This window comes from Neoarius graeffei, chromosome 5 (genome assembly GCF_027579695.1).
Source record: "Neoarius graeffei isolate fNeoGra1 chromosome 5, fNeoGra1.pri, whole genome shotgun sequence".
NCBI lineage: Eukaryota > Metazoa > Chordata > Actinopteri > Siluriformes > Ariidae > Neoarius > Neoarius graeffei.
Genome location: NC_083573.1, coordinates 5,537,696 through 5,549,753, shown reverse-complemented (window position 1 = coordinate 5,549,753; position 12,058 = coordinate 5,537,696). Strand labels below are relative to the sequence as shown.

The 12,058-nt window shown below is 43.5% G+C and overlaps 1 protein-coding gene across 4 annotated transcripts in view; it reads right to left on the bottom strand.

The window, feature by feature from the left end:
- Positions 1–11,838, bottom strand: part of sntg1 (syntrophin, gamma 1) — a 34,389-nt gene extending 22,551 nt beyond the window's left edge. For all 4 annotated transcript variants that reach the window (XM_060921038.1, XM_060921041.1, XM_060921039.1 and 1 more), the window contains exon 1: positions 11,374–11,838. The gene's annotated coding sequence lies outside the window, so the exon portion shown is untranslated. The remainder of the gene's footprint in view (positions 1–11,373) is intronic.
- Between the last annotated feature and the right edge of the window lie 220 nt (positions 11,839–12,058).

The following is a 12,058-nucleotide window of genomic DNA, read 5'->3' as shown; positions in this document are numbered from 1 at the left end:
ATGCTTCTGTATTGGAAATCACAAAACGGGCTCAGAAATATTTCCAGAGAACATTATCTGTGAACGCAATTCACCGTGCCATCCACTGTTGCCAGCTAAAACTCGATAGTTCAAAGAAGAAGCCGTATCTAAACATGATCCAGAAGCGAAGGCGTCTTCTCTGGGCCAAGGCTCATTTAAAATGGACTGTGGCAAAGTGGAAAACTGTTCTGTGGTCAGACGAATCAAAATTTGAAGTTCTTTATGGAAATCAGGGACGCCGTGTCATTCGGACTAAAGAGGAGAAGGACGACCCAAGTTGTTATCAACGCTCAGTTCAGAAGCCTGCATCTCTGATGGTATGGGGTTGCATTAGTGCGTGTGGCATGGGCAGCTTACACATCTGGAAAGACACCACCAATGCTGAAAGGTATATCCAGGTTCTAGAGCAACATATGCTCCCATCCAGACGACGTCTCTTTCAGGGAAGACCTTGCATTTTCCAATATGACAATGCCAAACCCCAAACTGCATCAATTACAGCATCATGGCTGTGTAGAAGAAGGGTCTGGGTACTGAACTGGCCAGCCTGCAGTCCACATCTTTCACCCATAGAAAACATTTGGTGCATCATAAAATGGAGGATACGACAAAAAAGACCTAAGACAGTTGAGCAACTAGAATCCTACATTAGACAAGAATGGGTTAACATTCCTATCCCTAAACTTGAGCAACTTGTCTCCTCAGTCCCCAGACGTTTACAGACTGTTGTAAAGAGAAAAGGGGATGTCTCACAGTGGTAAACATGGCCTTGTCCCAACTTTTTTGAGATGTGTTGTTGTCATGAAATTTAAAATCACCTAATTTTTCTCTTTAAATGATACATTTTCTCAGTTTAAACATTTATATGTCATCTATGTTCTATTCTGAATAAAATATGGAATTTTGAAACTTCCACATCATTGCATTCCGTTTTTATTTACAATTTGTACTTTGTCCCAGCTTTTTTGGAATCGGGGTTGTATATTCATAGGAATCAGTCCTGAAGTGAGGGTAAGTTTTGGGTGTAAACAGAGTTTGGGAATTGCGAATCTCAAAATGAGACGAACAAGGCCAATCGGAAGGGTGGGGCAACACGGTAGTGTAGCGGTTAGCACTGTCACGTCACAGCAAGAAGGTTCTGGGTTCGAGCCCAGTGGCCGATGGGGGCCTTTCTGTGTGGAGTTTGCATGTTCTCCCTGTGTCTGTGTGGGTTTCCTCCGGGTACTCCGGTTTCCCCCGCAGTCCAAAGACATGGATTAGGTCGATTGGCTATTCTAAATTGCCTGTGTGTGTGTGTGCCACCAGATGAGGGTTTGGGTCCCTCTGGTGTGCTATGATCACCCAAGAGAATTCAGGGAGGCTAGTTGATAGCTTCCTGGATCGCCGACCCTCAACTGTGAGGACGGCAACAGACAGAACAGAACAGTCAGCCCTGCAATGATCTGGTGACTTGTCCAGGGTTTACCCCACCTCTCACCCATAGTCAGCTGGGATAGACTCCAGCTTGCCTGTGACCCTGCACAGGATAAGCGGTTATGGATAACGGATGGCTGGATGGAGATCTGACTGAAGGGTGATATCAGTCTCTCTGGTGTGAAGTGTACTCAAAATCCAATTGGACCTTTGGAAAGTTATGATTCCAGATAATCCCACCTTTCTAGCACTTTCCAGGAGTCTCCTGTGACTTCATCGTGGCTCCCTGATGCTTAGAAAATCTGTAGAATATCGCAGAAAGCGAGAGAGAGGGTGCACAGTGGGATGTCTTTTTAATGGTTGAAACATCGTGAATGCTTTTTATTCATGGTGCGTTTGCTTGCCAGTTCCAGAATTCCAATGAGACAAACAGATGCCATGAGAATGAGCGAGCAAAAGTGGTGCTCTATTGTGGGTGTATTCCCAGCTCTCAATCTACCAGCTTTGGGTCTGTTTCACAGCTGTTGAACCAGGAGCTCTTCTGAAGTACCAAGATGTTTTAACCCAAAAACTAGCTGCATGGTGGTACCAGGTAGTGTTAAGTCACAGCTCCAGGGTCCAGTTTGATCTTTTAGTCGGAGTTCCTAACTAGATCGAGTTATGCATGTTTTCCCTCTTGTCCGTATTTACTTCCTGCAGATTTTCTGGTTTCTTCTTCCATCCCAAAACTGGGGATCCTAAGTGTAGATGAGAATATGAATGCGTTTCCGTGGTGCCCCGAGTTGTACAGCCATCCCATAAAAGGTTCCCAGGATCGGCTCCATATACACCATGATGTTCTCCAAGCAAATGAATGATTTGATAAAAAAAAGACCTCCGTTTTTCCCCATGCATATATGTCTCCAAGCATACAATAGTGTCCAAGTGATTCATACAACCACAGCTACATATATAACTGGCAATCCCTGTGCTGTGACTCTGGTACAGAACTTTATGCTGTGTTTCACAATGGTTCATTCATATTCATAGCATTACAGTACTGCACATTTGTATGCAGTGACACACAACTTGATATATAAAGAGCTCGTGCTTTTGCACTTTTAAAGCCACATTAAATTCAAATAAAATGGAATACCTGAGCTAAAGGAAAATGTAGTCCGAGGCATCTAAATGGCGACATTTAAACCAAATGACTTTAAATGACCCCATGTTTGATCATGTCGACAAGCTGGATACGTATTTGTAATAACATGGTCACCATGGTAACCTCAAAGTGAGTGGAAAACTGTCTGCGTAGTTGTTTGCTGATCATCAGTGGATCACTGGATCATCAATTAGAGCATTTAGGAGCTAATGAATGGTGGTCGCTCTTCAAAAGTTAGTGGCAGGAACATCAGCAACTTCCATCTCTCAATAGAATGGCTGAGGATCACTATTGCTGGGGGGAAAAAGAATCCTCACGGAGTGACGCTGCCAAAATCAATTAGTGGATTATTAAGAGTGGCGAACGCACTGGCAGGTTTCACAACCTGGCAGAACCCAAACAGGCAACAGGTGTGGATGTGTGAACATTTTATCGAGCTTTTATTTATGTCTTGGCTTGCTGCACACTAACTCCTGCTGGCTATTCATTGGGAGCACATGGCGAGTTGGCCTTTGTTGCCTCTGCCAAGGATATTGTTTTCGATGGGGTTTGTTTACCTGTTAGACTTTAAGCAGGATTGCACAAAACCTACCAACCCGATTTCAATGAAAGTTGGTGGAAGGGTTTAACATGGGCCGAGGAAGAAGCCATTACATTTTGGAGCAGATCTGAATTGAAGAGTGGATCCATGAATTTATTTCCACTTTCGCAAACATTGTGAGATCCAGCATTTGGTCTTCGCAGAAGTCTGAGCTCAACCATGCTAAACATCTTAAAATCCAGTCGATGGCAGGAAAGCTCAATCGTGACAAAACCTAGACAATGTAGAAATACGATCGTTCAATCCCAATTCCCCTCCTTAGCCTGACCACTTGGCCCTACCCCTCTGTTTTGTGCCTACTCTTTTTAGGGAAGGGTGTCTTGTTTCTTTTGGGGATCAAGGGATGGTGGTCCTCTGGCCCTCCAACTGGCACTCGAAATGGAGCAGTTTCAGATGCAGACTCCAAATAGAGTGGCCGAAAAATTCCAAGAATGCTTTGTAAACTGAGGTAGTGTAACATGCACCATGATGACTGCAGGGGAAAGAGACCTATAAATGTTGTATATATTCGCAAATAACCAAGAAACTTTTTTAAAATCCATTTGAGTATCTTGGTTTAATGTACAGGCGAAGGTATATGTAATTGGAATTCAGAAAAAATTGCTATTCATAATGTCTGTAGAACTTTGTGAAAATGATGATGATTTTGCAAGTGATGGTACAGTTCTTTACTTCTATGTCCCATGTGTGAAGCTTGAAAAATAGGATGGGATTAGGGCAAGGACTTCGTATCACAATCCACATTCATGGATGCCAGTAATCCTCTGGGATACACATGGAGCCACATCATTCTTATAGTTTTGGAAATATATCCAGACATGTAACGTTGCTGCGGTTGCAGACAAGATTCAACTATTGTCCTTGGTGGATGACTGCATTTTCAGAGTGCCCTTCTAGTTTCTGTTGTACTTCATGTGGTAGACTGACAGCACTTGTTTTCATTTAGTTGATTTATTTTGTTATTGTTCAGCTTTCGTCTGACCTCCAGTTGCTTGGGGGGTGTGGACCTAACTCTTTTGTTTTGTTGATTTATTGGTCAGTCTGCCTGGATGTACGTTTGTTTGTTTCCAAGTTTTGGCCTCATTCTTTTTGGGCTTTGCTAATTTTAGCCTCGTCGCGGTACTCTGCTAATGCCCAGCCGAGTTGTAATGAGGAAGATTATCTTAACTGCTCAGGTCCAACCAAAAGCCCCAAAATGAAGTCGATGACCATTTTGTGGGCCAAACAGAAAAATGTTCTTGATAATCATCCGATTTAAACATGCACTTCAGTTATAGAAATGAACTGAAGACAGAACAAATTTGAGAAGGGCACTCGGTAGTGGGCATACTTCTGCCAAGCCACACATCGAAATCACTTGAACCTAAGATCAAATTAAAGCTGTACACTAAATTTCATCAAAATCCATTCACTACTTTTTGAGTTACTTTGGGAACAGACAAAAAATTCTGGATCCACAGACTTATCTGGATCCACGTACGTACCTGGATTTACATCAAAATCTAATCGATTGTTCCTTGGCCCATGGCCCACCTTTCCTCCAAATTTCATCAAAATCCATTCACTACTTTTTGAGTCGCGTTGGGAATAGGGATGTTAATCGATGACTGTTTGACCGATGGTTGACCGAATCAATGTCAACCGGTTAATTTTTTTTGGTTGTCGGTTAAAAAAAAAATCAATCGTTTTGAAGCTGCCGATTTTGGAGCGGAGAACCTGGAATTCTGTGTTGTAAACGCTTGGGTCATGCCATGCGGTGTAAGGACGACAGCTGACAAATCAGAAACACCCATTCAGTCATGTCCCACCCTCCCACCACAGTTAAAGACAGCTGCCACTCGGCAAAAGAAAAGTGTAGACACAGGCTTTTTAGCTTACAAATTACTATTCTGTTTTTTTTTATTATTATTATTATTATTAGAAGGCACATGGAGTTTAGTCCTGCCTTGGCCAGTGCATTCTGAAAGTATGTTTCGGTCTGTAGCCAACAATGCATGTTATTGCAGATCATATCTCTCCACACAAACTAAAGGCGCAGATGCCGACTTTTGGAGGGAAGGGGAGAGAATGAAATGACAGCGGTGTCTGGAGGGGGAGTGACAAACGCAGCTTTTATGTCTGTGAGCCAAGTCGGTGACGGCTTCAGAGCAACTTCAATACCATGCAGTAATGGCGTGTTGATATTGGTAACGGCATTATAACGATTGTAGCTAATTAATTAGATTACTCAGCGTTATAACAGCCTTTATTTTAACGCCGTTATTCCCATCACTGAATGTTATGTACTTCTTCTAGCACTTGACTTTATTTTCAACGCCATCATGGCCAACTGAAACTGTCTCTAAGCTGGAGCCATTTGTCCACCGCTCCAATACAAACCCCTCGACATCAGTGCCGCGTTTGACTAAATGTTTCGCGCTGTAGAAAAGGTAATGTGAGTGGAGGGCAGCGACTGGGACTGAATGAGCAGATGCTCGCGGTTAGATTTAGAATAGATTCTGGTCGGTCAAGATTTTTTTTAGTTTTCGCCATCCCTAGTTGGGAACAGGCAACCAAACAGAGCTGAAAACATAACCTCCTCCAACACAGTTGGCGGAGGTAAACAAGCAAAAACCAGAACCTGATAATGACTATCAGAAATACTAATTTCTGATGCATTGACCTCATCGTACTGCATGTTGTCTTTCCAGCAAGTAAACTGCATTGTTGTGGCTTGTTCTGCACGTTGAAGTGCAATACGTAGCAGTTTAAGCCCTTTCAAATCATTATGCAGTAATCTCTCAATGCCAAGTAAATCCTGCATTTTCATGAATTAACATTTCAGAATGACCTGGTGGCCGGCACTGCTGTATTAAACCAGGTTCAAGGCTATTCATCAGCAACAACCGAGCACTAAAGAGTGACTGGGATGGAAATGACTCGGGACCTGACCTACTGAGATGGCTTTGAAGGATGTGTTTGTGAAAAACAAGCCCTCGGAGTAACTGCCAGGGCAAACCAAAGAGAAACAAATCACCCACCCTTTATTATGCGAGTGGCAGTGGATGAATAATGCAAACCAGCAAGGTAGAGGCCACCGCAAAAACAAGTGGCACAACAATGTAAAAAAAGAATGACTTTTGATTTTGGTTTGCTTGCCCCTTACCAGCGAGCACACTCGACTCCTGGTGGTAAAGGAGTTAAAATTAAAAAGGCAATAAATTGTGTTGACGAGATTAACTGGTGCTTATTAGCAAGCATAATAAGGAGTGAGGTGGGTATGCCTGTCTTTGATGAGCATCGTTATGAATATTGATACGGACCCGTGCGTGTGTGCTGGATGAATGTGCACCAAGCAAAATGAGAGCATACATTACCAAGCATTGTGGCCCCAAGAATCTATGAAACACCCACAGGGTGTGGCAGTAATAATAATAATAAAAATGTTATTCAAACATTCCAAATAATAAGTAAAGCGCCATTTTATGATTGCACCCACTATAATCGACTAAAGGAGCCATTTTCGGAATGCGTATTAGGGGTGGAACACAATGCCATTATCTGGAACTCGGTTTGGATTTTAAACCCAAATTGGACATGGCTTAAACTCAAAGGAGCAGACGCCTTTCTATTTTAACCAGCGTTAACTTTTTCAGCAGTTTGTGTTATAGTAAGTAGCTCTTCTGTGGGATTGGACCATATGGGCTAGCCTTCGTGCCCCATGCGAATCAATGAGCCGTCGACACCCATGACCCTATCGCTGGTTCACTGGTTGTCCTTTGGATCCTCGGATCACTTTTGGTATGCACTAACCACTGCATACCAGGAACACCCCACGAGATGTGCCGTTTTGGAGATGCTCAGACCCAGTCATCTAGCTATCACAATTTGGCCCTTGTCAAAGTCACTCAGATCCTTATACTTGCCCATTTTTCCTGCTTCCAACACATCAACTTCAAGAACTGACTGTTCTTTCTTGCTCCCACCCCTTGACTTGGCAGATGCCACTGTAATGAGATGTTATTCGCTTCACCTGTCAGTGATTTTAATGTTAGTGCTGATCGGTGTAGATGAACCCTACCACAGATTCTGGCTCTGACAGTTGCTCAACCTCAGCTACGTCACTTGAGTTCAAAATGATATTGATATCATCATGCTCGTTCAGTTTCTTATTTTGTGATATTTTTGAACAAATTTAGCTGGTTATCTTTTAAAAAAAAACAGGCCTTTTTTACTCCCTAATTTAGATGTGGCCAAATTCCACCCACCAGATAAGTCTCCCCAATCATACGATAGCGACCAACCAGGGAGCGTGAAGGTCATCACGTGTTTCCGCTGAGGCACGTGATGCCACCCGAACACATTGTTTCGAACTGCTGCTTATGCAACATTAAGGCGCTATCTGCCCACTTCCATATGCATGAGCTGAGAGGCACTCATGATTAGCTTGCTAATTGCCTCGGCTGAGACAGGACTAAGGTTAGAAGACTTGTCATTTGGAAAAGCTATGAATCTCTGTGAGATGGGGAGAACGCCTATAAGGTTACAGCCTGCGTCACAATCTTTGATAACATTGACAGGGATGTTCACTCTGCTGTCAGGTTGTCAAAACACTGCCATCGAATCTTGGAAGATGCAACCGGACAAATAGCAGTTCGTTAGCAAAATTAACCTTACAAAATTTAGATGAAACAAAGTGATGCAACCTTGGTTGGCAAGCTCGCCAGCAAAGTGAGACAGCAACCGACATGAGCGTTTTTATTACCGACGCGAATGTCTGAGTGTTCTGTAGCGAGTTTGCGAACATCACCTCGAGATGTAGCTAGCAGCTAAACCTTTGTCAAAAAGAGCCGACATGGCTTATAATCAAAAGTTAATGAATTGGCAACTTTGCTAACAGCCAAACATCAAGCAAGTGCAACAAAAGAACACATAGCAATGCAGCTAATATAATATTACTGACTAGTCCAACAGAAAGAAGCCTTGCTCAGCATCTATCTCCCAGCCTTTTAATTTTAACTCTCGCCAAGGAGTAAAATCCAGTCCAAGTTTACTCTTGCTTGGTCACTTTTTTTCTTTTTCCTGGCTTCTTGCAACGGCATCACCTTTAGTCTCTTCACCTCGACTGCCATGATGTTCATACTGAGAATACCAATTTAGCTTCTTATCCGTAATGTCACTGCTTGATTTTGGAAGCATTTTCAAAGTTCTAACAGTGCTGTAAGGTGTTACGCAGTTCTCGAGGTCTCAGGGACGTGCTACCAGAGTTGCATCGTGCTATAACTGGCGAACCAGGCGTGGACTCGGACTGGAGTATTACTCGTCAGGGTCCCATGAAAATGATTCTGAAGCTGAATAATTTAAGATAGAAGTCCTACCTCATGTTGCTTTCTGGTGAATACATGCGTCAGTTTTGATAATTTTGTCAAGACTGTGTCAAATGCTGTTCATGCAATTATTTTTTTAATTGGACATCCATTCAAGCACCCGAGTCATTAATTCAAGAGGTTGAACAACAATAACACAATCGTTTCAGAATATGCCATTTTTACATCATTCCTCCCTTTTCACAGGCTCAAAAGCCTACATAGGAAAAGAGGCAGGAACATGACCCATGGTGCATTCCAATCACAGATGTTTAAGAAGCATTCAAAGCTTGCGTGATGTGCTTTCCGTCGCCAATGCAAAGAAACGCTGCTTTTCCAGTAAAAGATGTTTAAGACATGTACAGCAACAATCAGAGGGTCTGTTTTAATTATTCTATTGTATGATGAAGCTGGGCAGCACGGTGATGTAGTGGTTAGCACTGTCTCCTCACAGCAAGAAGGTTCTGGGTTCGAGCCCAGTGGCCAACGGTGGCCTTTCAGTGTGGAGTTCGCATGTTCTCCCCGTGTCCGTGTGGGTTTCCTCCGGGTGCTCCGGTTTCCCCCACAGTCCAAAGACATGCAGGTTAGGTTAATTGGTGGCTCTAAATTGACCTTGAGTGTGAATGGTTGTTTATCTCTGACAGCCCTGTGATTCCCTGGTGACTTGTCCAGGATGTACCCTGCCTCTCGCCCGTAGTCAGCATGGATAGGCTCCAGCTTGCCCACAACCCTGCACAGGATAAGTGGTTACGGATAATGGATGGATGGGTTTCAGATGGAGCTGTGTGTTCCAAGCTGAGACAAAATGTTGACTGATTTCATAAACCAGTTCTTTTTTTTCCTCAATGAAGTCATATCATCTTGGTCATAAAGTAATTGGATATTCACCACTTTTAGTCATACTGCACTCATTCAGATTCAGTCCTGCCACAAAGCCACACCATCTGTCCAATCAGATAATGTGTGTGTGTGTGTGTGTGTGAGAGAGAACATATTTATCCATTCAACCTACAAATAGTGCTGCCTGGCTGTCTTTTCAATTAGTGTTCCTTTTTTTAAGTACAAGTTTTATGCCCAAGATGAGACCTGATATAGGTATAAGGCTCAACTGTACTGTATCATACGGACTTCACATTATTAGCATTATAGATATCGTGACCAGCTGCTACCAGATCTGTGTACATATTGATTGCTACTTTTTGTATAAAAAACTATCATGGTGAATGTGAAAAAGCTTCCTCAAATTTACAGAATGGTGGGGGACTTCAGGGCCACAGCGAACACCTGAAACGTCCCTGTCAGCATGACTGGTTTCATCATCGACAAGTGGAAAGTTCAAGGACTTCGGACAGGTCCTCCATCCATGATTTCACAGATGAATGATAAGGAAGGTAAGAGAGAAGTCATTCAAAAAGAGTTGCAGGAGGAGCTGAAAGCAGCAGATAACAATAATAAGCAAACCCTGTTCCAACACCTCAATAAAACCTAAACCAGAAGCACTGTGCTGCACGTCTAAAAGCGTTGACAGATTTCATCTCATCTCATCTCATTATCTCTAGCCGCTTTATCCTTCTACAGGGTCGCAGGCAAGCTGGAGCCTATCCCAGCTGACTACGGGCGAAAGGCGGGGTACACCCTGGACAAGTCGCCAGGTCATCACAGGGCTGACACATAGACACAGACAACCATTCACACTCACATTCACACCTACGGTCAATTTAGAGTCACCAGTTAACCTAACCTGCATGTCTTTGGACTGTGGGGGAAACCGGAGCACCTGGAGGAAACCCACGCGGACACGGGGAGAACATGCAAACTCCGCACAGAAAGGCCCTCGCCGGCCACGGGGCTCGAACCCAGACCTTCTTGCTGTGAAGCGACAGCGCTAACCGCTACACCACCGTGCTGCCTGACAGATTTCAGGTGAAAAAAAAAATAGAACTTATTGGCAATAATTCAGCTTGGCATGTTTGGAGAAAGAACAGTTGCAGGTACGATCCCATAATCTCCATAGCCACAGTGAAGCACGGTGGTGGGAGCATCAGGAATTGGGGCTGTTTCTCTGTAAACAATCTCCTGACTTTCCTGATTTTAAAAAAAAGCACCCTGTATTTAAATGTAAAGTGGAAATGTATTAACTAACAAAAAGAAAAGTGTTCGAATACTTATTTGCTTTCAATGGATTTGACACCAGTCTACATCCTGTGTACGACTTCTACTTAGTCAGAATATTGTGTGGTTGATCAGTTTGCAATGATGCAAGATGTACTCTCAGGATTTACTCCTACTCCTCGATAAGAGTTGCCCAGAGCACTTGTTTTTCCCTCCTAGCTTTTAACTCCAACAGAATTTATTTCAGTCTTAAGTAGACATCTAAGATTCAGAAGCTGCAAACGTTCCAGATCTTCATGAGGATTCTCAGAGGAATCATTTGACTTCTGATAATGAACTAAAATAATTGGGGAGGGGGTCTGTGATTTTAAAAGCTCCAGGGTCATTTTTTTTTAAATCCTTTTATTGGTACCAGGATAATGAGTAGGGAGTATAGCGTTGTGTGTGTGAGAGAGAGAGAGAGAGAGAGAGAGATTTTCCTATTCTTGCAGCTATCAAGTGCCAGTCAGACCTGAAAGGTTGGACTGCATCAATTTCTTCAGATTGACTATTACACCATTTGACTGACAGGATGACTAATCCATGTCTTTGCATTGCTCAGGCAAAAAAAAATAAAGCTCTTTTCATTCTCGGCGCAGAAATGTGTGGAAGAAGCCGTACGCGCACACGTGTCTCTGTGCACAAATTGCATTGCAATGTCACATTTTGTGCTGTTTATACATACAGGCAGTTCTTACCTATTCTGTTAACAGGTGCTAATTTGCTTTCTTCGATCCCTCTTGCTTGGCTTGTTTCAGCCCATGACACACACGCACACACAGAGACACACACACACACACACACACACACACACACAGACAGAGCAGGAGCGGATGCACCCGGACACTACGGCACAGTCCAATCCGCAATGACACACAGAAATCCTCAGATATTCTCCATCACGAGGCTACATGAAGCGCGTACTCTCCATCTCTCTCTCTCCATCTCTCTCTCCCTCCGTGGATACAGTGCACATTAACAGGCCGGTATCGGTTGTCCCCTCAGCTAGCATTCTCCGCAGTAATCCGCGCGCGTGTGTCCTCACCCCCCACACCAGCCTCGTGCTCATCGTCCGTCTCTCAGCAGCTCATTATATTCAGGGAAACATCTCTTCGGTCTTTGAGCTCAGACCAGAAACGACGCTGTTTTTGATTGCGGAAGCGGAGCTACGTCAGCACGTGCGCAGGCACGCGCTCTTTTTTTTCTTGCTCTCTCTTGCGCTCTCTCTCTCTCTCTCTCTCTCACACACACACACATTTCTTTTTCAGTATATATTTATATTGATGTTGATTTGGCTGCATCACAGATCTATGGATGTTGAAGCCTTAACCTCTAAGCTGTGGCAACCAGGTTTGGGGCTTTTAGCAAGTACCCCTCACTGCA